The sequence below is a fragment of the Aedes albopictus genome, chromosome 1 (genome assembly GCF_035046485.1).
Source record: "Aedes albopictus strain Foshan chromosome 1, AalbF5, whole genome shotgun sequence".
In the NCBI taxonomy this organism is placed as follows: Eukaryota; Metazoa; Arthropoda; class Insecta; order Diptera; family Culicidae; genus Aedes; species Aedes albopictus.
This window is the reverse complement of record NC_085136.1, coordinates 157,192,362-157,201,410: the sequence shown is the minus strand read 5'-3', so window position 1 is coordinate 157,201,410 and position 9,049 is coordinate 157,192,362.

Genomic DNA, 9,049 nt, shown 5'->3' with positions numbered 1-9,049 from the left:
CTTTGAGCGTAATCTCGTCAGCAAAACCGACAATCTCCACTCCCACCGGGAACTCTAACCTCAACACCACGTCGTACATAACATTCCATTTTTTACCGACAGGATAGCGTCTACCTCAAAATACGCGAACACGAGACGGAACACAACACTTATCGTTCTTACTAATTAAAAGGAACTTTAAATTACAGAGTAGCATCTGGGGAAAAATCCGGTATATACTAAATTCCATGCCAAGACTGTCCTGCGGTGTATACATATAGGCCAAACCCGCCGAAAGTTCAGAGTTCGTTTGCGTGAGCATAAGAATGCAGTGGACAATGAACGAGCTAACGATTCTAGTGTAGCGGCGCACTCCACGGCCCAAAATCACAACATCAATTGGCCAGAAGCGAAACTAATAAAAAACGTCCGAAAAGTCTCCCAATTAAACGCATGGGAATCAATGTTCATTGCTACATCCGATCGTCCTCTAATGAATAAGGATTATCCTCCAATAACCTCGCCGCTCTTCCACTTGACGGAACGGATAAAACAACAATAACAACCACCTCCCCCTGATGTATACTGTGCTTGTTGTTGTTTATCTGTATTAACGAGATTTTTAGCCCTAGGCTAGTTCGTCTCGGGACCCACGCTTTACTTCCCTTCCGAAGGAAGAACTCACATTTTGCGAGTTTGTCGGGAGTGGGATTCGATCCCAGGTCCTCGGCGTGACAGTCAAGTGTTCTAACCATCACACCAGATCCGCTCCACTGTATACTGTGCGCAGTATGAAAGTCTGTTTGTGTGTAAATTATCAGTCGGACATCGTCCCGTAGATGGGCAACTTCGAGCCCGAAACCGGTAGACCAAAAAGATAGTTTTTAAAGTTCCTTTTAATTAGTAAGAACGATAAGTGTTGTGTTCCGTCTCGTGTTCGCGTATTTTGTGATCGTGAATGTTCTTACGTTAGCACAATCAACAAATTGTTTGTGGATAGCGTCTACGGTCAACTTCCCCTTTCGGAAGCCGAAATGGCTAGTCGTATACCTTAACATTCTATTGAGAATGATCCTTTCGAGCACCTTCCCCACCGTGTCGATCAAGCATATTGGTCTGTATTCTAATGGGTCTCTGAGTGGTTTCCCCGCCTTTGGCAAAAGAATCAGACTCTGCTTCTTCAAAACTTCTGGGAAAACTAACTCGTTCAGGCATTTCTGCATAGCAGGCCTGAACATCTCGGGAGCCTCTGCAATAACTACTTTTTCGGAACTCCGTCCGGACCTGGTGCCTTACCTACGCTAAGGGACTTAGCTATCCCCGCAAGTTTCACATCGGTGACTCTCTGCTCATCGCCAGCCCCAATTCCCGGCTGTCCTACGAAAGGAGGCCAAGGACTAGGATCATGACGCGGAAAAAGCCCCTCGATGATGATCAACTTTTCTGGAGTTTGCTCTGTATGAGCCATTACACCTCTCGTCTTGGCCATCACGATCCTGTTGGCATCATTCCACGGATTCGTATTAACACTCTGACAGAGACCCTCGAAGCAGGCCTTTTTGCTTGCTCTTATCTCGGTCTTCAGAACGGCTTTTGCAGCGGCGAACATCACTCGCCGTTCGTTTCGCTCTTCCTCAGATCGTGCTCGCTGAATCCGCCGTCTGCATCTGCAACCGCTTGAATCCACTAGTAAGCCAATGGTGTCCCATTTCTAGGGTGGACGCACGCACGCGAGAGCACCGCTACCACCTCGTCACCGCCTAAACCAAGTAGGTTTCGCTCAGGTCGGACGGCCCCCCAAAATACCCCTTCGTCGAAGTATGATGTATTCCACCTGAGATGGCTTGGCCTTGACCTAGCCGCCTCTTCCTGTACCCGCTGCCTGCTGTTGTTGTGGTCGATACTGTAGTGAACCGCAAGGTGATCGCTGTGAGTGTAGCTATCGTCTACTTTTCAGTTCTAACTACTTGTAAGGCCAGGACTACAAAAAATAACGTCAATAAGTCGACTCCATACCGTTTTGACTAAAGGTACTCTTGATACCGACATTAGCTTGGTCGACATCTAGTATGACCAGAGTCTGTAGCAGGATCTGATCCCGCTGGTTCGTGAAACGGCTTCCACATTCCACGGCTCAGACATTGAAGTCACCCGATATTACCACCGGCCTTCGCCTTGTCAACACGATTGTCATACAGTCGAGCATATGCGTGATCTATTTGATCGGCCACCGCGGAGGCGCATAACAGCTACAGAAGAAGACCCCGTTTATTTTGGCAACCACGAAGCCCTCATAGATAGTGGGCACCAACCACTGGACGGGGCATTTACTCGTCGTCCATATCGACACCAGGACCTATTCGCGGCATCTGTCCCTGCCGGCCTCTTCCGTAGCCGAACGGCTGCTGTTTGTACTGTTGCTGCAGTACCGTTACAAACTCTTCCACTTCGGTGACTTCGTTTAGGGTTTTCACCTTTTGAGTCGCTAGTTGTGTAAGAGCCCTCACCTCAACCCCTCGCCAAGGACCTTTTCCGACAAACTTGTGTAGGTGGTACCCTTGCATTCCTTATCACGCTTCAGCTTTAAGATCATCTCACCCGTATGAGTACGTCTGATACTACGCACGTCTCGCAGATCCACGAGCATGGCGTCGCTTCGCATCGCCTTCAAGACGTCCGAGTACTTAGACTGTTCCGTCTTGATGACTAGCGCATCGCCTTTTTCGCACTTGGCACCTACTCTTTTACGCCTTCTTGGTTTAGTGTCCCAGATTTCCTCGACCTGCGTCTTTTTCTTCTTCTTCTTCTTCTCTCGACTTTCGTCGTCCGTTTTCAGGTCCTTACATATGTTTGACTTCGTGGAAGCAAAGTCGATGATTTTGCCAAGCTGCTGCTCAGCCACCTCGATCGCGGACAAACCTTCTCTATTTTAGTTGATGGTATTCATCAACTAGGCTCCGGCCAGTATCTCCACCGGCTGACTTGCCTGGGAGTGGATCGGGGCTCCCACGCTGGAACTGCGTGCGCAGCTACCCGTTCCTACCTTCTCGCTTCTCCTTAACGGAGACCTCGTAAAAACACTTCTTGTGAAGGGGTTAGCCTCGCCACTTCCACTTCCTTCTAATTGATTTTTTTTTTTACTTTATCTTCTTTATTAGGAGCAGGGAAAAGCCCCTGGGAGTGGAATGTCCATTTGAAACCCTTCTCCCAAAGGCATAAAACCTCCTCTTCTTTTCAAAATACATTACAATGGCACTTCCAGTGAGAATTATATCTCTTTGAAGGAAGTGCATAAGCTGTTACAATTTAATTTTAGAAAAATATATCAAATTCATTTGTGAGGTGACGATGACTGGTGGGAACGGTGGTGAAGGAATACGGCTGACGGGTTTTGCAATCTCTTCGGTTGGCAGATGAGCCCCTTTCGGACGCGCGTGTGGTCTGGAACAATTCATTAATTTTATTAGGCGCGCAGCATCACTAACTTCGGCCAGACATATACCAGCATCTTACCTGGGAGAACTGAACTATCCTCTCGGCCGACGGATGAGCGGACCATAGACGGTTGTCCAATAGTACATCGCAGTTGCAGCAATACGGAAGTCAATTTCGATGGTATTATACGCATGTTATGGAAGAGCTGGATTTTCCTCTAGGCCGGCGGAAGAGCGGCCCGTGGACGGTTGTCCGCAGCACGTCGCAATAGAGTAGCAGCAAGATGGATCTCGGCCGACGGATGAGCGGACCATGGACGGTTGTCCAACAGCGCAGCGCAATGGAGTTGCAGCATGATGGAAGCCAGTTTCGGTGGTACTTTCAGCACATTGTGGAAGCCAGTGGCAATGTTTTTTCGCAAGTTCTGGAACAGTTTTTCGGTCTAATTAGGCGCGCAGCATCACTAACTTCGGCCAGACATATACCAGCTTCTTACCTGGAAGAGATGAACTATCCTCTCGGCCGACGGATGAGCGGACCATGGACGGTTGTCCAACAGCGCAGCGCAATGGAGTTCTAGCTTCGGTTGTACTTTTCGCACGTTGTGGAAGTCGGTAGCAGTGTTTTTTTTTTTGGAAGTTCTGGAACAGTTTTCCGGTCTAATTAGGCGCGCAGCATCACCAACTTCGGCCAGACATATAGCAGCTTCTTACCTGGAAGAGCTGAACTATCCTCTCGGCTGACGGATGAGCGGACCATGGACGGTTATCCAACAGCGCAGCGCAATGGAGTTGCAGCATGATGGAAGCCAGTTTCGGTGGTACTTTCAGCACATTGTGGAAGCCAGTGGCAATGTTTTTTCGCAAGTTCTGGAACAGTTTTTTGGTCTAATTAGGCGCGCAGCATCACTAACTTCGGCCAGACATATACCAGCTTCTTACCTGGAAGAGCTGAACTATCCTATCGGCCGACGGATGAGCGGACCATGGACGGTTGTCCAACAGCGCAGCGCAATGGACTTCTAGCTTCGGTTGTACTTTTCGCACGTTGTGGAAGTCGGTAGCAGTGTTTTTTTTTTTTTTTGAAAGTTCTGGAACAGTTTTTCGGTCTAATTAGGCGCGCAGCATCACCAACTTCGGCCAGACATATACCAGCATCTTACCTGGAAGAGCTGAACTATCCTCTCGGCCGACGGATGAGCGGACCATGGACGGTTCTCTAACAGCGCAGCACAATGGAGTTCTAGCTTCGGTTGTACTTTTCGCACGTTGTGGAAGTCGGTAGCAGTGTTTTTTTTTTGCAAGTTCTGGAACAGTTTTTCGGTCTAATTAGGCGCGCAGCATCACTAACTTCGGCCAGACATATACCAGCTTCTTACCTGGAAGAGCTGAATTATCCTCACGGCCGACGGATGATCGGACCATGGACGGTTGTCCATCAGCACAGCGCAATGGAGTTGCAGCATGATGGAAGCCAGTTTCGGTGGTACTTTCAGCACTTTGTGGAAGCCAGTAGCAGTGTTTTCGCAAGTTCTGGAAGAGCTGGACTATCCTCTCGGCCGACGAACGAGCGAACTATGGACGGTTGTCCAGCAGCGCAGCGCAATGGAGTTCTAGCTTCGGTTGTACTTTTTGCACGTTGAAGAAGTCGGTAGCAGTGTTTTTTTACAAGTTCTGGAACAGTTTTTCGGTCTAATTAGGCGCGCAGCATCACTAACTTCGGCCAGACATATACCAGCTTCTTACCTGGAAGAGCTGGACTATCCTCTCGGCCGACGGATGAGCGGACATGGACGGTTGTCCAACAGCGCAGCGCAATGGAGTTACAGCAAGATGGAAGCCAGTTTCGGTGGAACTTTCCGCACTTTGTGGAAGCCAGTAGCAGTGTTTTTTTCGCAAGTTCTGGAAAAGTTTTTCGACCTAATTAGGCGCGCAGCATCACTTACTTCGGCCAGACATATACCAGCTTCTTACTTGGAAGAGCTGGACTATCCTCTCGGCCGACGGATGAGCGGACCATAGATGGTTGTCCAACAGCGCATCACAATGGGGTTGCAGATACGGAATCCAATTTCGGTGATATCTTTCGCGCGTCCTGGTAGTCATTAGATGTGTTTTTTTTTCTCCAGTTCTGGAAGAGCTGGAGTATTTCCTCGACCGACGGATGAGCGGAGTTGTTCAGATGTTGGGAAAAATTAGATTACGTATCTGTGGACCTCGAGACGCATCAGGGATTTCACAGCAAGCTTGAATTTAATTGCGTTTCGCTCGAGTCTCAGGGCAACTGGTAATGAATTAAAACATTTCCTACTGAAGTATGACACCGATCTCTTGGCCATCTCTGTGTTAACGCGCGAGGTAACTAAATTTGCTGTGTCTCTTAGTAGGTATCTATGCGAAACACGTTCTATGCTCTGATTATGATGCGCTTCTTGGTTGAACATGTTATTGTGAATTTGCAGCAGACACTGTAGTTTTCACAAGGCAAGTATTGGCAGTATGGACGGAGGGCAGTTTCTGAATAAATCCACGGTCGAGTGTAGTCTTGGTAACTTGAAAATGGCTTTCAGACAACGGTTTTGGAGCGTTTGCAACGGTTTCAATCGCGATTTTGCTGCAGCACCCCAGAGCGAAACAAGATATTGCAATTTGGATTGAACAAAGGCATGGTACATTGTCAACAGTGCTTTCTGTGGCAAAAACTTTCTAACCTTCCATAGTAATCCACACGTTGAGCTGACGGTTTTTTGCAGTGCATTAAGATGATCACTCCATGTAAGCGTAGAATCAATTACACAGCGCAACATTTTTTTGTCTCAAGAGCAAACTTATGTGTCTCCGAAGGTTTTTGGGCCGCTGAATCCGAATCCGGGCTCAGATTTGCTCCAACACGTCACAATTTTGAGCTATACCTCAATTTATAGGGCAAAATAAGCGATTTTGGGCTTTTTTGACTGAAAGCCATTAAGCATGGAAATATTTTTTTTGAGCAATCAAAAGGTTAATTGGTCAATTAACATCTAAATTAACGACTCATGCAAAATATTTCGTTTTACCAAATCAAATTTGATAGATTTAAGCATTTTATGTTAGCATGCAACTTTTTGAGGGTGACTTGTATGGGAAATATCGTTCCTAACATAAATCGCTTAAAACTATCAAAATCGAATTGGTAAAACGAAATATTTTGCATGAGTCGTTGATTTAGATGTTAATTGACCAATTAACCTTTTGATTGCTCGAAAAAAATATTTCCATGCTTAATGGCTTGCAGTCAAAAAAGCCCAAAAACGCATATTTTGCCTTACAAATTGAGGTATAGCTGAAAATTGTGACGTGTTAGAGCAAATCTGAGCCCGGATTCGGATTCAGCGGCCCAAAAACCTTTGGAGACACATAAGTTTGCTCTTGAGACAGACCAAAAGTTAATTTTTGTTACGCTGTGTTATTAAACCAAGGTGCTTGAAACTGGTTACTTGTTCTATCGTAGTTGATTGAACTGTTAAATCCAAGTGTGGCAAAATGTTCCGGCGGTGGGAGTGGAGTATCATGAATTTCGTCTTCGATAGATTCAAGGACAACAGGCTTTCATTGAAATAGTCCTGAAGCTTTATCAAGTCTTCCTTCATCTGACGCACGATGTCATTTGGATTGGTGCTTTTATACGACAGCGATGTATCATCCGCAAATAATCGTGGCTTCCCATGCAAGTTTAGATTCGGTAGATCGTTTACATATAGGAGAAATAATAGGGGTCCGAGGTTGCTACCTTGTGGAACACCCACCGTTACTCCGCGCTGAGAACTATTTGCTCCGTTTACATACACAAACTGACTTCTTCCGGTGAGATAACTACGTATCAAGTTATTTGGAGTTCCTCGAATTCCATAGTGATCTAATTTCTGGAGTAATATGTCATGGTCTATAGTGTCGAATGCCTTCTTTAAGTCAAGGTAGAGTACTCCAGTTAGTTTCCGAGAATCCATGGCATCATAGATTTCATCAACTTACTCACTGGTTGCAGTAAGTGTGCTGGAACCGGTCCTAAAACCGTATTGGTGACTGTACATGACGTTGTTTATTCGTAGGAAGCTTTGTAGTCTAGTTACGAGTAATTTCTCAATTAGTTTGCTCAGGACAGACAGTACAGATATTGGTCGGTAGTTGTTGATATCAGTTTTAGATCCTGATTTATGAATAGGCGTCACACGTGCAACCTTCAAACAATCAGGGAATACTTCCGTGCTAATAGCTTCGTTGAAGACGTCCCGAATCAATATTGAGAATGTCCGATGGTGATCCTTGACGAATTTTGCCGGTATTCCATCAGGACCACTGCTTTTTTTGGCGTCCATGTTTCTTATCTCGACCACGACCTCTTGCTCACTTGCCGGTCGTAAGAAGATTGAAGTGTTGAGAGGCGTAAGCGTATTATATTTGTTTATCTGTCGACGGCTGTTGATCGTTGAGGCAAGCTGGGGTCCAATAGTGCTGAAGAACTTGTTAAACGCATCCGCTACTGGGCGGCCGGTTGTTTGTTGATCGTCCAATATCAGCTTTATTTCTTCTGCGTCGCCGGTAGATCTTCCAAGGTCTTTGTTTAGGTTACTCCAATTTTGTTTGTGGTTGTTGGAGCGAAATAGGCTACCGTAGTACTCTTTTTTACATTTATCTTTAGCTCTTTGCACCATTTTAGAACCGTGAGCTAAAAGTTCCCTCGGTCTTCTTGCAGATGGACGTCGTTTGCAGCTGGCCAGAACATTTTCCTTGATTCGAAGTAACTTCCACAGATCAAAATTCATTCAAGGGCAGTAGCCTTTAATGTTTGCTTGTACTACCACTTTCTTCGAATATCGTTCCTTTAAGCTTTTGTATAAATCCATCACATTGCACAGCCTATCTTCAGCAGATTCATAGGGGAGATTTCTGACCGCGATCTCAAAAGCTTCACTTAATTTCTGAGCATTAACGATTACCTTTTCTAATGTCCGCTTCTCAATTGCTCTACTCAGTGTGGAAGTCGATAAGATAGGGTAGTGGTCGCTTATATCGGAAAGAATGGTTTCATTCAGTACATTACGCTTAACTTCGATTCTAGAATGCTATTTGATGCTTTTCATGCGATTGATTGGAATTTGTTTTTTTGCATGGATAATCCACATGAAATGTTAGAGTTTTTGAATTTCCATTTACTTGAATTACATGATCAGTGTATACCACTACGACGTAAAAAAGAAAGTATAAACCCTTGGTTCAACAGTGACGTTTCCCGTGCGTTAGTGGAAAGAAATTTGGCCTACCAAAGGTGGAAAAGGTCCAAGACGGAAAATGACAGAAACTCCTACAAAAGGCTAAGGAATAAAGCCAATGAAGTAATAACTAAAGCCAAAACTAACTATGATAGGCAAAAACTGAAAGTTGATTTACCTAGCAAACAATTATGGAAACACATCAATCAATTAGGAATTTCCAAAGACTCCAGATTTCTTGATCAAAATGATTTTAGTGCAAATGAAATTAACGACTATTTCATCTCGAATTTTTCTAATGATGATTCTGTATGCCCTCCGATTGATTCTTCTGAAGGTTTTAAGTTTGAAGAGTTTCTTGAGCACGACATCATTAATAGCATTTTT